General features: G+C 40.0%; 1 long non-coding RNA gene across 1 annotated transcript; it reads right to left on the minus strand.

Annotated features, from left to right (window-relative positions):
• Positions 1 to 967: 967 nt before the first annotated feature.
• LOC124284120 lies at positions 968 to 20,310 on the minus strand. The gene is made up of 2 exons (XR_006900469.1): positions 20,153 to 20,310; positions 968 to 1,091 (listed from the first exon to the last, which is right to left on the minus strand). It is a non-coding gene; the product is annotated as an uncharacterized LOC124284120 (long non-coding RNA).
• Positions 20,311 to 22,325: the final 2,015 nt, after the last annotated feature.

Genomic DNA, 22,325 nt, shown 5'->3' on the forward strand with positions numbered 1-22,325 from the left:
ACAACAAAACAAAATATTTCAGCTTGTTCAGGCTGGTTAACTTAAAGGTGTAAATTACTGTCGATTCTAGTTTGTGAAAAGAAACCTTATCGATGGACTCGCTTTTCTTCTTCAGGTGGTAGCAAATCGACTGGAAACGCTTCATCCTACTTAAAGTCATTTGGCAGCGTATGAATCTGTACGTATCAAGGTAATCGCTTTTTGCAGGATCTTTCTGAAATGCATGACTCATATACTGGACATGCCATGTGGATTTTCGTGCCATCTCCATGCAAATTAAATAAATTGTGGAATAATAGATCAATTCGTAGACTGGATTTCATGGATGGTTACAAGTTAATTGCAAACATGTTACAAACGATGAGTGAATCTACACGTTAGCTTTCATGCTATGTCCATTACAATAGGATTATCTGACATGCCATTCAACGCTGGTGATATTGTCTTCTATTGTCCCCAGAAGACCTGAGATGGGGCTTTAAGGGACTCACCCAAGATGACACCTGTCTAGTCGTGTATACCACGTGGGGTTACTAGGGTCACTGACAGGGTTCAGTAACTCACGGGGGTCACCATCGACTGGTCAACACAAGAGCCAAGATAGAATCAAGAGGTCCTTACATACAACTTATGCATGTGTACCAGGAGCTGAAGTGACAACCGAAAATATGTCAAGTACATTTTAGAATGATATTTTAGTTCTGTTTTATATTTCCCCAAATACGAGGGGTTTTATAGTTAACATCGGGGTAAAAGAACGCAACCTTGTTTGACGGTAGCTTAAAATTAAAGAAACAAAATACGAACACGATATGCTTATTGGAGGGTGATGTATGTAATACGGATATGATAAGGCTATATTACATGCATCACGTCAATGGCTATCTCACAAGGACGGCCGTTACAGACGATTAACGACCTAAATTGTTTTCTTCACATCCAATTTTCAAGCACATAATTTATTTTTCCGGTACACTGAGAGAGACTTCAGTTATATCACGTGTCTGTTTTATGTCGGATAAATCCCGTAGTCATGCAGGTCTTCTTGCCGCTTTGGTGGCACTAATGGACTCGGTATGGTGTTGGTATATCTAGAAACAAAAATAACAAATATGTGATCCCACCAACGATCATAAGATTCTGACACAACTAAGGGACACAACTAAGGGACGCAACCAACTCTGCACAACAAACTACAGATCACGTGGTTCTATCATCTACTGTAAAACCTGGTTAAAAGAATATTTGACATATATTTGTGGCATAAACTATTGAAGCAAGGTATACATGGGCGGTTTTTCGACTTAATACAAAATATGTACAAAAACATTAAAACATGCGTATGTGCAAATAATAATTATTCAGACTACTTCCCGAGTGAGTGTGGAGTAAGACAAGGTGAAAACCTATCACCACTATTGTTTTCACTGTTCTTAAATGATCTTGAGTCACACATTTCTGATGATAATTGTGATGGTGTTCTTATCGAGGGTTTAGATGTGAATATTGTTTTACACCTTTTTATTCTCTTATATGCAGATGATGCAGTACTTGTTAGTCAAAGTCCTAATGGACTCCAGAGATTATTAAATTCGTTCCATATGTATTGTGTGCAGTGGAAGCCTGATGTCAATACATGTATATCCAAAACCAAAATTGTAATATTTGGTGGTGGAGTACCTTCTAAAGGTAAACATATATTCTATTTCGGAGAACATGCACTAGAGATTGTTGACTTTTACACGTATCTAGGTTTAAAACTACATAGATCTGGTAGTTTGGTACAAGCTATCAAAACTTTAATTGACTCAGGAAGTAAGGCTATGTTCTGCCTTTTAAAAACGGCAAGAAATATTAACCTCCCGATTGACTGTTTAATCCGGGCTTTCGATGTAATGGTTGTTCCCATTCTCTGCTATGGATGTGAAACCTGGAGACATGAATAACTGGAAATTATTGAAACAGTTCACTTGAAGTTTTTGAAATTCATCTGTAATCTTAAAGTATCTACCCCAACTTACATGGTCTACGGAGAAACGGGAAGGTATCCTCTGAGAATTAAGATTGTAAAGCGATTGATTAAATATTGGCACACCCTTGCTGTACCCAAAATATCAAACGTTAAATTATCTCACACTTTACACAACTTCATTACACTACAAAAACAGCACTATGACTATCAAGATAATTGGTTAAATTTTATTGAATGTACGTTAAATCATTTAGGTCTTAGTAATATTTTCAGAAATCCAGAATGTGTTAACACTGAAGGTATGGCCTTAAAGGTAGAACTAGTTTTAAAAGACCAATTTACTCAGAGCTGGTGGTCTTTAATGAATAATAGCCCTTTAGCTCTTTATTATAGGACTACAAAAGACTCTTTAACATTTGAACGTTACTTTTTTCTTCCAAGTAATGTTTATATCCCAATTCTAAACTTCAGAATAACAAACCACCTTCTACCCCTTGAGACCGGCCGCTAGGAGGGCATAACCAGAGAAAATATTCCCATGCCAGCGAACTATTTAAAAATATATGTCACGTGGAAAAATACGTACACTTTCAATCAACTCAAAATACAGGTTTGGGACGTTTTCACACAAGCGAAAGTGAAATGATAAATGTCTCTTAAGAAATAGACACGTGCGGGCCGCCATTAAACGACCAGGAAACGCACCCACCTCTTTCCCCTCGAAGGCGATCGTCTTTGTGATCAAACACCGCGGAACATAACCCAAATTAAGTGTACAGCTATACAATAAGAATCAATATGTCACGTATATATCAAAGACACCTTCCGCAGATATACTTCCTTCAAAACTTTAGATTCAATCAATGGTGCCAAGTTCAGAAGAAACTAAAAGTTCGTTCAAAGAGAACCATTAATCCATCAACTCGGTTTCGTGACAAATGCGGTATTCAATTTTTACCGGGTGTCTTTTATATTTAATTGAACCTATTGCCAATTTATCTGTCTGGCGTTCAAGACTTTCTTTAGAATGTAATATATTACAAATGTTAATTTCACTCCCCCAATTTAATCCAGAGAAATTGATTTGATTTTTAATTTGTGTACGCTTCGCGTGTTTATTTCAAATATTCAAACGTCATTTATACGCGACAGGTATGAATAGTACCGTTGTTAGATCAATTATCCAGCGCATAATCCGAGCATGCGCACTAAAATGGCGAAAGTGGATAGCGCGACCTTTCGCGTGTCCCGTGGTGTAACAGTTTTCGCCTCACACCTGTCACGGGAGGGCCTCTAACTGATTGATCCTGAACAGGTACAAATGCAAGATTCCGGCGAATGAAATCCTGATGGGCTCATGTCGATAATTATACAAAAGATTCCCCATAGTGAATGGTTGCCTTTCTTTCCCATACCTGATAGGTCATTTGGCACGTGCAGCCATACTGCACGTGGCGCATTGATTGGTGCTAACCGCATGCTTTGATTGGCTAATTACTATGGCAACTGGAAGGCTCAAACTGCGGGAGTTATGCAAATGTTGATTGGGGTGGTTGAATAAACAACAGTTGGGACATATGCACGCTATTCTTTCAATAAATTATATTGAAATGTTTTACAGCTATTACCTGAAGGATCTTGCAGAACAGCTTCCGATTTGATATTTTGGATATTAACGTAACTGGTATTTGGTCTGATTAACAATGTTTATCGGTAAGAATTTTACAATACAGTACAAATTTTATGGAGAACAACTTCTTTTATTCGTGAGTGCGACGTTTGGATACAGATTCTTGTACCGGTACAAGCTTGACAACGGTACAAGAATTTGTATCCAAACGTCGCACTCACGAATAAAAGAAGTTGTTCTCCATAAAGTTTGTTCTATTTTGTACTTCCCAACTTCTAAAATGCCACTCAAAGAAAGAATTTGACATACTTGATTTTTTATTGTGAGTCAAACGAGTGTAATGTTGAATGAAATGAAACGAATTTAATCCTCAAAGAAACATGTCAATATATCAGTATTTCATTTCGAAGACACGACATATAAACGAAACATTTTAAAACAGATTATTTTAATTTTATTTGGTTTAAAGTGCACGTGAATAAAATGCAATGTTAAGAAGAAATGTTTTAAAATATCGTAGTCGCTCCCATCTTGATCCATTGAAACCAATGGCGGAGGAGATTTGATTGAAACCCGCTTCAATGAAAGCTCAATGCAATCACATCACGAATCGTATGAGGTGCTCAAAACGACCAGTGACTTAGAACGAAGGCTACAGCATATGGCAAGCGATCGCGCAGGATTGTGGTCAACCGGCCTGCCTCAGCGCTGGTGGGGCACGCATGGCGAAGAAATCTGCTGCAAGCCACGCATCATCATAACTCATATTCGATAAACGTTTCATATTTTTTGCTGTTTATTTAATTCTGTATGATGTACAGGTAATGCAAGAAAAGTCTCTGGTTAATTAAGAAACATGATAATTTCACCTTTTTTTAAAAAAATAGACATGATTTCGTGAGGATAACGTTATGGTTAAGATCCAATTTGACAGATTTGAATTATTTAAGTTCAATTTTATGGAAGCATTTGCAATAGCGTATGAACATCATCAGACATATTCAAATGTTTGACAACAAACGCCTTTGTGAAATTCAAGGATATATAATCAGGTCCGTGGAGCAAGATGACAGTGTTACCATTTGTTGACACTGTCTTGGAAATGTACCTTGTGTCAAAGATTCCTTCAAGTACTAATATTCGAAAAACAAATGCCTCATGCATGTATGTATATGTATGTATGTATGTATGTATGTATGTATGTATGTATGTATGTATGTATGTATGTATGTATGTATGTATGTATGTATGTATGTATGTATGTGTGTGTGTGTGTGTGTGTGTGTGTGTGTGTGTGTGTGTGTGTGTGTGTGTGTGTGTGTGTGTGTGTGTGTATGTATGTATGTATGTATGTATGTATGTATGTATGTATGTATGTATGTATGTATGTATGTATGCATGTATGTGTGTATGTATGTATGTATGTATGTATGTATGTATGTATGTATGTATGTATGTATGTATGTATGTATGTATGTATGTATGTATGTATGTATGTATGTATGTATGTATGTATGTATAGATGTGTAGATACAGATATATGTATAGATATAGATATGAGTAGAGAGATATATTTATAGATAAAGATATTGAGTGCTATTGCATATTTTGTTAGATGCATGCGTTAGAAATGGAGTTTAGTTATCATTCACATTACCATATCCGATGAATGTCACATATTTTTAAATTTCGCGGATCCGGAGTGCCTCAAAGGTTCCTGACCATACCCAGTCCTTTCATATAAATCACACATGATATATGTGTTATAATGATAAGCTACTGAACTCAAACAATCACTCACTCACTCACAGACCCGTTAAATGTATATGGTTTTATACTGACTTGAAATTCTTTGATAATGATATGTCTTGCATGACAAGATCGTTAATAAAGAAGTCAGTCTGACACACTCTTTTATGAAGGGATATTTATGATCCAGTTTTGTATGAAGAATTAGAAACTACTTTATAACGGCAGAAGTATGAAACACTCTTTCACAAAGACGCAAGAATGACGAACTCTGTGATGAATAGACCTGCATGGGATTACATTGATTAATGGTAAGCTCTTGGATTATGGGGCCAACATGACAACTCTTGGATTAAGGGACCAACATGACAACTCTTGGGTTATAGGACCAACATATTAATTCTTGGATAAAGGGCCAACATGACAACTCTTGGGCTTAAGGGGCCAACATGGCAACTCTTGGGTTAAGGGACCAACATGACAACTCTTGGGTTAAGGGACCAACATGACAACTCTTGGGTTAAGGGACCAACATGGCAACTCTTGGGTTAAGGGACCAACATGGCAACTATTGGGTTAAGGGAGCAAAATGGCAACTCTTGGGTTAAGGGACCAACATGACAACTCTTGGGTTAAGGGACCAACATGACAACTCTTGGATTAAGGGACCAACATGACAACTCTTGGGTTAAGGGACCAACATGACAACTCTTGGGTTAAGGGACCAACATGACAACTCTTGGATTAAGGGACCAACATGACAACTATTGGGTTAAGGGACCAACATGACAACTCTTGGGTTAAGGGACCAACATGACAACTCTTGGGTTAAGGGACCAACATGACAGCTCTGGGATTGACAACTCTTGGGTTAAGGGACCAACATGACAACTCTTGGGTTAAGGGACCAATATGGCAACTCTTGGGTTGACATGACTACTCTTGAGTTAAGGGACCAAAATGACAACTCTTGGGTTAAGGGACCGACATGACAACTCTTGAGTTAAGGGACCAAAATGACGACTCTTGGGTTAAGGGACGGACATGACAACTCTTGAGTTAAGGGACCAAAATGACAACTCTTGGGCTAAGGGACCGATATGACAGCTCTTGGGTTAAGGGACCAACATGACAACTCTTGGGTTAAGGGACCAACATGACAACTCTTGGGTTAAGGGACCAACATGACAACTCTTGGGTTAAGGGACCAATATGACAACTCTTGGGTTAAGGGACCAACATGACAACTCTTGGGTTAAGGGACCAAAATGACAACTATTGGGTTTAGGGACCAACATGGAAACTCTTGGGTTAAGGGACGGACATGACTACTCTTGAGTTAAGGGACCAAAATGACAACTCTTGGGTTAAGGGACCGACATGACAACTCTTGAGTTAAGGGACCAAAATGACGACTCTTGGGTTAAGGGACGGACATGACAACTCTTGAGTTAAGGGACCAAAATGACAACTCTTGGGCTAAGGGACCGATATGACAGCTCTTGAGTTAAAGGACCAACATGACAACTCTTAGGCTAAGGGACCAACATGACAAGTCTTGGGTTAAGGAACCAACATGACAACTCTTGAGTTAAGTGACCAACATGGCAGTTTTTGGATTAAGGGACCAGAATGAGAGTTATTGGATTCAAAAACCAGCATGGCAAACTATTCCATTAAAGGTGAAGCATGTCAAACTCTGGGATTAAGGGACCTGCTCGGCAAAGTCTGATTAAGGGACCGATACGACAATATCTTGAAGGGAAAATCATCAAAGCTCTGTGACTGGGGGTACCAGCGCGACCAACGTCTTGATGAAGGGACGAGTATGACTCTTTGATGAAGTTACCTGCATGCCACATTCTTTGATTACTTGACTCTTGAAACCAGATACTAAATCCAAATGATAAAGAGCTGAAGCTCACTTCTAAAGCTAGGCTTTACATTCAGTAATAAACTGCATTTATTGTGAAATCAAGCCTATTACAATTATATTTTAATGTCGAAACTGCTCTAGGGCAAAAGATGTTTTTCCGATATTCATATCTCGTAAACATATACCTAAGGAAGGCTTTAGACATGAAAGGAGCACTGTGTAAGGTCGCCCATATGTACGCCGAAATGGATGAGTGCTTCCCTGTATGGTAGACATGATAAAGCCAACGCTTTGCCCTATTGTTAATGAAAAGGGGATGATGTGATGATGATGATGATACATACACACACACACACACACACACACACACACACACATACATACATACATATAGCGCCGATATAAAAGGCGCTTTGTTTTCCCTCGATCATTGGATGTCCATCACAACGGCACATCGTATTTTTCAATCTCAACTCCCTGGGGATCATTCAACTCTTGCTGCCTGCTAGGCGCACCGAGTTAATGTGGCTTTTCCATCCTTACGAGGTACCCATTCACAGCTGGGTGGACTGGGACACATAGTCACAGTACTTTGTCCAAGTTTAATTGCACGTTGCTGTACCCGCAACTAGGTGTTTGCACGTATTCATGTGGCAACCATCTGGTCATCTACCAACAGATTCGTGGGTTCTTTTAAGTGCACAGGGATGTGTACTGAACACTAGGGGTTGTGACAACACTGAAAGAGTCTGCACACAAAGTTGACTCCAAGGTTTTTTTCACAGGTGGGCTCGATCCCGGCACCTCCAATCTCGCTGGATTACTAGCCTGGCGCCTTAGAAAGCTCGCCCACCGCGCCCCATGATGATGATGACGACGACCGATTATGATAATGATTTCTTTGCCCTATTTCTAATCAAAAAGGGATGATGATGAACGTGTATATATCAGGGATAACCAATAGGCATCATGCACACTGTGTACATTTAAGGCATAATGAAAATCATATATTTCTGTCCATATGCAGTCTCCAACAGTCTTTACTCACGATACACACAGATTAAAAAAAAGTTCAAGCACAAAGTTTCATTTAAGTTATACTACTTCATATGAATAGCATGCGGCAGGGAACTAAAGCCTATTCATCCATTATATTTTATGCGTATGTACTGACATTACAACTCAGTTGTCAACCTCTATATTGATACCATTATAGAAAACATGCACTCAGTGTACATAGAGAACGCATTACATTACACTTTGAAGTATTCGTGACCAAATATGTATGAAATAACTCTGATTCAGTTTTTAAAAATCTTTCATTTGTTATTAATGATCATCATTCCTCTTTAAAACGAAATCCGATTCAACATTTTAAAAAATTAAATCACCGCTCTCAATTTGAGTGCATGAAAGCAATAGGTTTCATTTCAAGAAAAGATTAAATCTGTGCATATCTTTGAAAAAACGTGGACTGTTACGAGCGAGTGATTGTCTTTATGACGTCGACACGTGCAATGAACGCGTCTGAAGCGTGCGGCGTCCTTTAAGCTCGTGGCATACGGCCGCGTGCTTGACGCGTGCAGGCTGACGCACACTCCTGTGAATGTAATTCTATGTACACTTAGCATTGTTCGTTGTTGATTAACAGTATAGGAATGTGGTAGAGGTTGTGTTACCCTATCCACCAGACAGATAATAGCTATGCTTTGACGTCCGTGAGATGTACCAGCATGGAAGAGCGGTCGGACGCCAAGCGGAAACCTTTTCAAACTCTCGTGAACCTATTTCTGTAGCACATCTGCTAGCTATTTCATCAACTATCATGTTCTATTATATATCATTTCTTTGGTAAACTTGCAAAGTAATTTACCAATGTCAGCATGATGCCACTGTTGAATAACTATTTATGAACTTGAAAGAGTGTATTCGCTTTTCTTACTGACATTCACTACGTCTACATCTTAACGGATTTAATGTCAAGGATTTTTCAAGTGGTGATTCATGACATCACACCCGACATATAAATCTTATGAAACGTACTCATAAAGCCTGAATTCAAAAGAAAATAATCTTTTCAAATGTGAATACGTGTATTTGTTGACATAACCCTCTCCAGATTGTCGAACTTAATCTGTAGAAATATTCGTTTCGTTTCCATCTGATTCAGCTTTCAACAAACAAATCTCTAAACGACAATCAATTTGTTTCTTGTGCTGTTTGGTGATATCTGTCTCTCCTGTCACATGGGTGGAGAATACGTACGCTAGATCTCACAATTTCGTCGCTTCTTTACAAATGACGAAACATGACCTCAGTACGTCTCGGTAACTCGCGCGGGGCAGATCGGAGAGGTACGCTGGAGAGCGGATAGAAGTTGAATGCTTCACTGGTATAGGAGCCTCTCCATGTCGTTACATCAATGTCAATAGCGTACACAATCATATTTTATACAAATCTGGACATATTTCATAATGATATTACATATTTAGCGAACTTTATTTTACAACAGTATTACATTACATGTGATAACGACCACATAATCCAATAAACCGTAAGAATATTTCTATTTTGTCACGAAAAGTGTATTTTCGTGTACACCAATGGTATAAAGATACTGTGAAAGTCCATTTTAATGGGGGGTTTATGTACAGCTCATTGTTATAATGTCATTGAGGCATGTTCCTGAAAGATTCATTTCATCTCATATGAAACTATAATCGATTGCACTTGGGGCAATTCTTTGAAATGTCAGCAATTGATTCAATGGAAGTAAAAGGTACAGAGTTGTAAAACTTAAACCTATTGCCCACCTACCTTCGGCCATTAATGGCTTTGATACCTTTCTTGATACAAGGGAGAGCACTGGGTATAGTAGATTGATGTAGATATAAAGCTTTATGTGATTCGCAGTTGTAGGTATATCGGAGCCGTACACTCACTCACCGTTTCATGTTTCACTTATGAGTGAATGCATTTACAATTAATCACCTGTACGACAATAAAGCACGACATAATGTTGACCCCAACAGTTGATCTAACACATCACACCCGGCAAATAGTAACCATCTATTTGAAGTTGAAGGCTAAACACTTTCAAAGTATCATAAATAGAATAGGGCTCAGCATGGCTCCTTGTCATAAACCTACACGTAGCTCAGCGTTGGTGCTGAGACGTACGACACGTGGAGCTGTGATACCTTCACATGTTGTACCCTCGGGGTGGGGCTGGAGGGAAGGAGAGGGAGCACCCCTCCAAGTGGACTCATCACTGACAACTGTCTACGTCCAATATAAAGATGCGCGGAAGGCTGAAAACCATTTGTCATTACAGGTATTGTCAATGTCCTGGCGGGTTATTCGGGGTCACGCTGAGCGTCCATCATGATGGACAGTGGATGGGTATTTGATTGTCTTTGTTCAGGGGGCAACAATTGCAATGCCTGCAAACTGCAGAACTGTATCGCTCGGGATCGTGAGAGGAAAATGTTCACGTCAGTGGAGTTAATATTCTGCACAAAAATAATATTTACTTTAGTCCGCTCATTATCTCCACCAAATGAATTACAGGATAAATAATGTACTCGAAATTATTGTTTTATGTTGAGGAGGGAGAGGTTTATTTGAAAATAACGATATTCTGAATACTGATCATTATCATGTAAGTGTATGTGTCATTGTAGGTCTACGTTGGGCGGGCTTATGGTGGCGTCGTGTACGTCTTGTTTATGTGTGTTGGCTGTTGTAATGTTACTCAGGTTTGGGTGAGTGATATGTACGTTTGCTGTATGTCTTGCCTTGCTGACGTGCGTGCGTGCGTGCGTGCGCGCGCGCGCGCGTGTGTGTGTGTTATGAGAGTTGCGAACGTGTTTTGTTTTTGCAGTTTATATGTATTTTAATGAGTGTCTGTGTACGACCGTGTGTGTTTGTTTGTTTGTTTGATTCCTAACGACTCTATGTCGGCTTTTGTTTCTTTTTCTTTCCGTGCTTTGTGTCGGTTCTGTATTTGTCCCGTGCAGATACTTTGTGGGCTCTGTACTTATCCATTCGTAGGAGTTTAAAGCGGTACGTCATACATCTACATGTATAGAAACTATTGCCTCTGTGAGCACTGCAAATCTCTTAAATATAATTTGTTTACTCTGAGGGTCAAACAATACCTTTGAAAAATTATTTTGCAGTTAAATATGAACCGGTGATTGGTTGATTTTGAACACCAATGTCTGATCACCTTCCCACCGACACAGTCGAAATAGCAATAATATGTAGAACCTTGACAGACATGTCCCAAAGCTTCCCCTCATATTTTCTTAACTGCATTTGTAATTACTACATATTAAAACTTTTTGTCTGAATCAACTTATGAACCCGGTTTGTTAAAAAGGGTTTAATTTGTAAGACCTTTATTTTCCTCTGAAGTTCTAGAACCGTATTTGAAACGACACGTAAATAGTCAGCACGTAAAGAGGTTCCACCAAGTTCACATGAACAAAGATTTTTCTGCCTCGGTTGGACATCATTTTCCAACTGATTAATAACTAGTGAAAACAAAAAAAGGACATAAAATGCGTCCTTGTCTAGCACTATTGGTAGAAAATTGAAAAAGTCCGATATCATGTTCTTTGAACTTTCAAATTATGGTCAATTATATGAACAAAACCATCTATAAAATACAATATATTTCCGACGAATTCCGCTCGAATGAAGACCAACCCATGCAGAATCTATCCTTATTAACAGAATGTAATGCTTCCTCGCTACCTGGATTAAAACCATCACTTTGATTTCTGAACTAGAGACGCAGTATAAACATAATTTTCACTCCAGAATAACCCCTATAGAAACCAGCTTCACATTCTGGAGGCTTATTATATAACTCAACACACGGTTTCAACCTGTTATTTAGAGTAAGTGAGTATGGTTTTACGCCACGTTTAGCAATATTCCAGCAATATCACGGCGGGGGACACCAGAAATGGGCTTCACACATAGTACCCATGTTTGGAATCGAACCCGGGTCTTCGGAGTGACGAGCGAACGCTTTAGCCACTAGGCTAACCCACCGCCCCCTGTTATTTAGAACCAGCGTAGAAACCTTGTCATAAGTATTCAAACCGTGATCCTCCGATTGTTATATCATGGAAGCTCTCCTTCATATGCAGCGGCCGCCATATAGCTGGGATATTGCTGAATGCGGCGTAAAACTAAACTTACCCACTCACTCTTATGTAGAGGAAATACATCGTATTTTAACTACTCATCAAGAAAACATATCTGAAAATATTGTTAAAAAAGGCATAGAAGTAAAACATGCAATATTTCAAGATACCGGGGACGGCGGGGTAGCCCAGTGGTTAAAGCGTTCGCTCGTCACGCCAAAGACCTGGGTTCGATTCCCCACATGGGTGCAATGTGTGAAGCCAATTTCTGGTGTTCCCCGCCGTGATATTGCTGGAATATTGCTAAAAGCGGCATAAAACCCCAACTCACTCACTCACTCACCATACCGGCCATAACGGCCTGGCGCTTTACTTCAATTCAAGCAATCAGTATATACACACAATATATCTACAATCGCTTCAGGCGTTATGTCCAGTATAGTACTGACGTCGTCATCACAACACACGTTGCAATTACCAAATAGATGGAAGCGACAAAACCCTTTCCACATTCATAAGAAATCTCTGCTAAAAGCAGCGTCCATTGTACAATTGTTACAATACCATGAGCATATATTTGTTTCAGCAGTATTACAGCTGTATAATGTTGTTTGTAAACAAATCTAGTCTGGACTCTGGACCAGACAATCCAGTTATTGCCACTATGTGATACGATGACAGGGCATGTGTTTATGAATCACTATGAAGTAGTGATGATACCAGGTGTTCGCGAATGGGTGAGCGTATCCTGCCCCACCGGTTGCACCCGTCATGAACATACGCTAAGTCAATTGTTCACCTGAAATAATTACGTGTGGTGTAAGTCAAAATAGGGAATTGCATCGGACATCATTTTTGCCACTGATGCATCAAATTTCGAAATGTCCTCCACGTGTTAAACTAACGCTGAGTCTCTAAATATACATAATTTTGATTGTAACAAATAAACCCATTTAAATTGGAAAAGGGGCCCTAGGGGGGCCAGAGATTCAGCCTGAACCTGGGGAAATCTAGGCTTGCTTCGTGTAGGGTTTTAGCGCTGCAAGGGCTAGGCTGTAGAGAAATCAATATGGTTCAGAAACTGGAGTCAGACTATCCACATGTCTACAATAAAGCCTTACAGAGTCCTTGCATGCTGTAACTTTGATCAAAACCTTCTGAGCAAGAGAGGTATAACAAAGTCAAAGGAATGGTCAGCGTAACATTCTGCGTAACAGAAATCACAACATCAGAGATATGTAAAAAGATTCTGAAGCAATCCACTGCGTTACACCAATAGATGGTACTGTTACTCTTTGTCTGTGAAACTCTATTTTCAGACTATTAAGTTTGTATTATAACAAGAATTATTAATGTCAGAAATAGTTTTTTCCTCGAACATGTCTCTCGTACGACGACAGAATGGAATGTTTCTGACAAAATACTCTAAAACTTTCCTTTTGATTTCGACAAATATTTCTACTGGAGAATGAAGTATAAACGATGTACAACGACTTATTTCTGTAAATATATTTGCGTGTTAGAGTTCTATACTAGTCTATGTCGGTAATTCTACGATTGTCTAAAAATTCATAATTTCTGCTGCCTGTATGTTACCATTGAGCTCGGTTAACACTGGGTCAAGATGATGTTTTTTGTGAGCACGCAGCACAAGCATTTCGATGTTCTCACAGACGGAAAGAAGCGTCGCTTGAAATGAATATAAATAACATCATCAAAAAACAAACCCTGATTTTACGATCACACAAAGCCTTCACACTTATTCATCTGACAGAAAGCTACTTACTGGGGGCAGCGGAGGGTACACAATGGACCAGTCGGACTTGCAGACCACCCAGCCAATATAACCCTCCTCCATGAACAAACACACTACACAGTGCCATCAAAGGAACCAATATTGGCACCCTTACTTTAGATCCCAATCGATGACTAGGGACAAAACAATAAAAAATGAAGCGACAATCTTTTATAATGTCAAAAGCTGGTTGAAGTCTAATTACCATGCTTAAGTGGACAATGGCCACTGTGGACGATATGGCCAGGGCAAGTGGACAATTACAGCGGGCAGTTGTGGTCAGCGTGGAGTGATGGTCGTGGTCGACGCGGACTGTGGCTAGCTGAGATGATTACATGGCCGCGGATGGACATTGTTGAGGTGGTGTGACAAGTCCGTGACTCTCCAGTGGTCGCGCGTGTCAGGAGCCGTGACATGGGGAAGTAATGGTAGCACCATCGCGTGTCACAGCGGACTGACATTCATGGTACAAACGCCTTGTTGAATTCGCAAAGTTCAAGAGTCTGTTTAAAGCCAGTTAGAATTATCACTTAATTAATCTGTTTGTGGTTCTCCATGCTTGATGGACTGAACATGACTTCAACATGCGAGTAACGCTTCTTCGTGATCCGAACATAGCAGATTCTTATAAACTGGGTTGAGCTGTCTTTTCCAAATATCCATTTTAGGGGAATGTGAGTGATGCTGGCATGCCATGCCGACAAATACATGAAGGGGTATATCAACGCCATGTAGGGTTAGAATAGGTTCCAAGCAACTTATGTTCCAGTGGGTACTACAAACGTTTGTAGAAAAAGAATTCCAGTGAAATCTTGAATTTCGTTTTTCCACAGTAACAAAATGTTCGTGGAACCCCTTTCAGCAATATCAAGGTCTGAGATTCATGCGCTATGTATGAGGGCAACGGATTATGGTATTATTATGTACTTATGGTGCATTTTATCATTAGATTGAAGAACAACAGCATTCGTGTTTTGGACTTTGAGAGTTTTTTCACCCTGAAAGCTATTTGCAACATACTGACTGACTGACTGAGTTTGGTTTTACGCCGCTTTTAGCAATATTCCAGCAACATCACGACGGGGGACACCAGAAATGGGCCTCACACATTGTGCCCATGTGGGGATTCGAACCAGGGTCTTTGGCGTGACGAGCCAACGCTTTAACCATTAGGCTACCCCACCGCCCTTTACAACATACAATGTACATGTTGATTCAGCCTTCCTTGTAACTAGCCATGTTGCGTTTACTATTGGAAGTAAAAATCTCTCTGGTATTGCGAAAAGACACAATGTCTGATTCTATTGGCACTTGGTGATGATTTGTAGATTAGTTTTGTATATCAAACAATCAAAATCAATAAATATGATTGCCAGTCAATCAATTCCACTCCAAGATCTGTCCGTTTCATCTTAAACCATGTTGTTTAAAATCAGTTCCTAATCAGATCACACGCTTTCACCTAGGAATGACACTTCCGCTTGCTCGTATGCACGTGCAGCTACCAAACGCCACCTCACGGCTTGCGTTGATCATGTGACATTCCCACAATGCTTTGCGGTCAACGCGTGAACTGGTTTCCTGAGATTTTGTGAGGACACCAAGCACTCTCGTGGCGACTTTCGGTCTCCACGACAAGGTGCCTCCCGCGCTTCGGTCGGTCCCCCAATGTCCTCGACTGCACGTGTGACGAGGGCAAAGCAGGCGGACTACTTCAACTACGGCGGTAAACTGACACCGCCCCTATCGTCATGCCCTTAACACTATTCTGTAAGAGTGTGTCGAGTGAGTTCGTCTCATTTAAAAAAGCTTGAGATGCCATTCGTCAATTTGGGCTCAATTTTCTTCCCCTTAAGTTCCAACCGGAGAGATTTTTATTCAAAGGATGTTGTTTCATTTAATCGTCTCGAGATCTTTCATGTTCAACTTCAACAAATCAACTTGTTTTTGACAGAATATACTCAGAAGTGTAATTGCAGGGTGTGATGGAAATGTCCTGTAGTATTTAATTAATAACATTGTAGGGTGAACAACTCAATTAGTCTCGACATAAGAGTCGGTTGAGTACGTTTAAGGCCGCTTTGAACAGTATTTCAGTAATATCGGCGTGCCATGTTAATTGACGCAAAGGAAGCAACAGCAACGCCAATCCTAGATGCTCCTCATTTTGATGAAACCCTTTAGCATCTGCAGTGTCCTGATCATACCAAGAGTTGTTAGTTGGTTGGTTGGATGGTTGGATGGATGGATGGATGGATCGTTAATACCGAGCTTCGCAATATTCCAGAGGTATCTTAATAATCGAATGTAGGCCAGAAAATCCAGTGATTAACATTTAATCTGTTTCACAGACTTTGAACCACATTTCCTACCCCCAGTCTCATATGTAATACAAAATCAAAAAAATTAAAAAGCCTCGACTATCCCCAGGTTTTGTTCAGAATATCGCATCTCAGTGGAGTTGCTTTTTAGTTGAAATAGTTATTTGTTTCTATCAAAATTATGTCCAGCGTTAGTCCAACTGGATATGAAAATCAATTCAAGCATTTGGGATACGAAGACATGCATCAACCAAATATGACCTGCCGACCCTTTTAGTCCTCTTACGACAAGCATGGGACGCTGGGGGTGGTTGGGTAGCCTAGTGGTTAAAGCGTTCGCTCGTCACGCCAAAGACTCGGGTTCGATTCCTCACATGGGTACAATGTGTGGAGCCCATTTCTTATGTCCCCTGTCTTGATATTGCTGTAATATTGCTAAAAGCGGCGTAAAACCGTAGTCACTCACTCACTCATGGGTTGCTTTTTGATAACTTTTAATCAGCAGTTACTTCTAAAACATACCGAACTATGTTTTCACATTAACCATTTCCAGATTTCAAAGCGATATTCATGTTCACAGAGACCGAACAAAAAAGGAAAGAGTATTCCTAAAAAATAATCGTTCACAATCATTACGCCGTCATCATTCACCGAAGAGCGTATAAAACTTGCCTCTAAATATATTCCTCTTAATAAATCAACAAAAGAGAGCGTATGATTGAGAAACTATCACAGCGTTTGCCAAGACCGGGTTCTGTCTAATTAAGTCGGTTATTTCAATCTTTCAATTGTGTTACCTGCAAAACATGTAGCTCAACGAAGCCTGGTATTAACGGAACAGAAAAGCTACTGTTAGCCCTTCACGGCGGTATAGAGGAAGACAGGGCCACATCGATCTTATTCAGGTATTTTAATGGTTTCTTTCTTCCGCACCGAACAGGTAATAATAAGATCGAGACAGCAATTGTTTGGCGTGACCCAAAGGCAGAGCAAGTGGCAGTGCGCACGTGCGCAGTTCATGCCAACAGTTCACGTCACAAAACTGGGTTGCATCTTCGATGGTGGTCGTTGTTAAAGGGCACCTCGTCGCTGCGTCGCACAACGGTTTGTGTGTGCTGTGTAATTAGACGCTGCTCTGATTGGCTCGATGTTATTGTAAGACTCTGAATTAATCCACTGGATTAGCAACGAACAGCTAATCTACAGGTGTGTGGACTTTTGAGTGCCCATAAGGGTGGGGGCTCGTCATTGCTTACGAAGAAGCCATTCTGCATTTGATTTCGGACAAACATAATATTTTTATGTTAAAAAAAAGAAAGTTATTTTGTGAAAGGTTTTGGTGTGTGATTTGTTATAGAAATTCCCTGAAACAATATGGAAATATGATCGAGACTTTCAAATTATGCGGTAAATTCCAGTTAACCAGGATCTCCTTAATCTGGAAACCCGCTTAACACGGGCAATTAATGTTGAAGATTTGTCTATGATATCTTTAATGAAGGACTCTACTACTTGTCCGGGTTTTATAGTCCGTTCTGGAAATTTGTTTATCCAGGTTAATCCAGGTGGTCACGAACATGTACTGGCACACCCAACGCCTCCCCCTTAAACGCTTTGGATTATCTCCATGTGATTATCGTACATTATCTATAGTACACATCCTTATCTTTTCTGTATGTTAACTACAAAAATGAAATCACATCATTTCACACCCCCTCTGAGAGCCTCTTCGCGGCTTGCAGGTACTGGCGTGTTTCAGCAATGCATGAATGCCCGTCAAAATCATCGAAAATAAAATAAAAGATACGTGTCCGCGATCAAAAATATGAATAAAATTTTGACTTGCTAATTCAGCGTAGGAATTACCGGTCACAGTGTGTGTCCATTGTCGAGAAAATTATCTTTGAATAAAACAGAGGTGGGCGCCATCAAAGCGGCCTATGCAATCTCCAAGGCTTATTGTTTGACGGTAGTTGGACACAGGGCTCGAACGGTCGCAGTTTGCTGTAGGGGTCGCCTTTTCCCCTTGTGAGTTTAACTAGACCCTTAGATGTCGTTTCCATTGTTACGAGATTTTTAAGTTCATAAATGTTTGAATTAGAAAGATAAACTAACTCTTTAGGTGCCCGGACTAAGTGAACTATATTGTTTCTGAGGAGTTTCTATATGAACAATTATCATTGATGTCTGAGAATGAATGGTACCAGGTTAGATTTATGGTCGGTTTTTGAATGGGAAACACGTTTCGGAAGGACATTGGTTTAATCATCATAGACGTGTTCGTCTTTTGAATTAGACCAACAGGCCTTAAAGGAAAACGCTTTTAGCTAGTACAGGTGACAATAATTGTGAAATTAACCCGGTTGCGATAGACTAATAAAACTGTCGCTTGATGTATTACACCTTAGATAATCCGAGTCTCCATCGACATATATGACTTTCACAACGAGCTGGAAAAGGCATTGATTTCATCACGTGAATGAATGAAAGTCAGTCACGTCAAAGGTTCAGTGGAGCTGAATAAATAAGTTTATTTAGCTTGTTTTTTTGCAGAGTCACGTGCGTGCCCATTTAAAACACTGAACACAATATTTATTATATAATTATATTATTGTTATTGAATATAGTATACCGTATTATTTTATATTATTATTAAATTCACGGAGCAACAAAATTTCACAGATTGAGGGAGTATGGTTTTACGCCGTCTTTAGCAATATCACGGCTGGGGACACCTGAAATGGGCTTCACGCATTGTACCTATATGGTGCATCGAACCCGGGATTTCGACTTAACGAGCGAACGCTTTAACCACTAGGCTACCCTACCGCCTCTTATAATCTAAAGAAACCTTCCGTAGTCTGGTTCAAGTCGTACATATTCAAGTCTGAACCGCTCATGAGAAAGGTACACCAGATTTTACAAATTTGTTCAGAAGTAATGATATTATCATTCTTAATGAAATCATGACTGAGTAAGTATGGCTTTACGTCGTTTTTAGAAATATCACGGCGAGGAACACCAGAAATGGGCTCCACACATTGCACGCATATGAGGAATCAACCCGAGACTGCAGCGTGACGAGCGAACGCTTTAATCAGTAGGCTACACCACCGCTCATAATGAAATCATGGACAACTAGTTAGTGAGTGAGTGAGTGAGTGAGCTATATGGTGGCGGTCTGTAAATAATCGAGTCTGGACCAGACAATCCAGTGATCAACAGCATGAGCATCGATCTGCGCAATTGGGAACCGATGACATGTGTCAACCAAGTCAGCGAGCCTGACCACCCGATCCCGTTAGTCGCCTTTTACGACAAGCATAGTCGCCTTTTATGACAAAAATGGGTTGCTGAAGACCTATTCTACCCCGGATCTTCACGGGTCTCATGGACAACTAAACCATCAAACACAGACGTAGAAGGATATACATATCTACACTTCCCAAGGTTACGATTACACCGGAAAAGTAAGCGTGTCAGACTTGCTGGCTTGGATGACACATGACGTATCCCAGTTGCGTAGATCGATGTGCATGCTGTTTATCACTGGATTGTCTGATCTCGAATTGATTATTTTACAGACCGCCGCCATATAGTTTGAATGTTGCTGAATTCGGCGTTAAACAACAAACCAACCAACTACTTACCACCAGAAGGTTCTCCTATTTTCAGGAACATCATGCTAATAAATACTCCATGTATGACGCAGGTTACAACCAAGGTGACCAGAACTGTTTGACCAGTGTGAAATTCGACTTTGTTGACAACAAAGACCATGACCGGGTAGAGATACTTGCACGTGCACCCAGAGACCGTATCGTTAACAAGCACGCACTTCGTTTGCCTAACCCTTGCAACGTGCGCCCAGAGATCGTATCGTTAACCAACACGGACTACACTTGCCTAACCCGTGCAACGTGCACCCAGAGACCGTATCGTTAACCAACACGGACTACGCTTGCCTAACCCGCGCAGCGTGCACGGACTACGCTTGCCTAACCCGTGCAGCGTGCACGCACTACGCTTGCCTAACCCGTGCAACGTGCGCCCAGAGACCGTATCGTTAACCAACGCGGACTACGCTTGCCTAACCCGTGCAATGTGCGCCCAGAGACCGTATCATTAACCAACACGGGCTACGCTTGCCTAACCCGTGCAACGTGCAGGCTCCGACTTTCCGAAGCAAACTTAAGTTTTTACTCACATTACAAACTGAGTTTGAAATTTTACTCAGCTGAGTTTCTAACTCAGTTGCGTTTCTCAAAACAAACACTGAGGACTGGTTATTGTGAATAGGAGATGTGGTGATGGCGCAGGATTGGGAGAATATACCTGTCACAAAAGATCAGGAGCTGGTGTTGTGGATTATTGCTTTTTAAACGCAGAAGATTTGTTTGTTTGTTTGTTTAACGCGGCACTCAGCAATATCCCAGCTATATGGCGGCGGTGTGTAAATAATCGGGTCTAGACCAGATCAATAGTATGAGCATCGATCTACACAACTGGAATATGATGACAACCAAGTCAGCGAGCCTGATCACCCGATCCCATTAGTGGCCTCTTACAACAAGCATAGGTTGCTGAAGATCTATTCTAACCCGGATCTTCAAGGCTTAAACGCAGAAAATATATTTTATCTAGGTTTATTAGGATAGGGGCGTTAAATGTGTTCTTATCTCACGTTAAGGACGAAGGACAAGAACCATATTAATGTCAACAGAAATGAGAACGGTACTTATGTGAAATGGAATGTGAATATACGATCTCAGTTCAAAGAAGATATCATTATTAGATAAGTATAATTTAACCGCCATTCCTTTTACCGTCGGTCGAACACATAAATGCTCCTGGTGGTACATATTTCCAGAAAATGGTAGACCAGGTGACTTTAAGAATAGTCACTTTACTAAATGGTTGGATACAAAGCGTTATGAACTCACAAAACATTTTAATTATCCTAAAAAACCTTTGAGAAGCGCCCTTAAAATCGACATGTGGTAAGAACATGTGTTGAGAACATGTGTTGAGAACATGTGTAAAGAACATGTGTTAAGAACTGTCCAAATGTAAACCGAATGACTTTGATGGCTCATTAAATTCAGCAATTTTCTCTAAGGAAATATACTGAATCCATTAGCCATATGAAGGAAAACAAGTCACATTGATAACGATTCTGATTCAATATGCAGCTATATTAAGATAGGTTATAGGAACAGAACGACACTGTATTAAATTTTTTAACTATATATAGATATTAAAAAAGGGATATGTATCATCGTTTTTGTCTATATGGGCTAGTGTACCATTGCACAAGAAGAACACTTACGATGGCCCAATCAGTTTTCGTGGTATTTCTCTTCTAAGCAGTTCTTGGGAATTATGTACCCAAAACAATTAAATGGTAGACATGATATCAGTTTTAATTTAAGGAATGGGGCATCACTGTTCACGTAATTTTTATTTTGGATATTTTGATTGAAAAAGCTCTGAAAGACAATGATGAGATATTCTGTGCCTTCGCAGATTATCAAAAAGCGTTCGACAATATTTACAGAAATGGATTGTGGCTTATATTTAATACACTTTAAATTGGTGGAAAATTCATAGATATTTGTCATCCTATGTAAAGTGATGTTAAGTCATGTATGAGCTATTGCTGTAATGATAGTGAAATATGTAGTTACAAAACTGGTCTTAGACAAGGGGAAGTAATGTCACCCCACGTCTTTTCAATTTTCATTGAAGAATCTATTGGCCAGCGATATGGTCTTAATGAGTAGAACCGCTGCTCAATTACAGTCACATCTTCATTATCTTTCT

The sequence above is a fragment of the Haliotis rubra genome, unplaced genomic scaffold, assembly GCF_003918875.1.
Source record: "Haliotis rubra isolate DU_JTF1 unplaced genomic scaffold, ASM391887v1 Scf33, whole genome shotgun sequence".
Lineage (NCBI taxonomy): Eukaryota > Metazoa > Mollusca > Gastropoda > Lepetellida > Haliotidae > Haliotis > Haliotis rubra.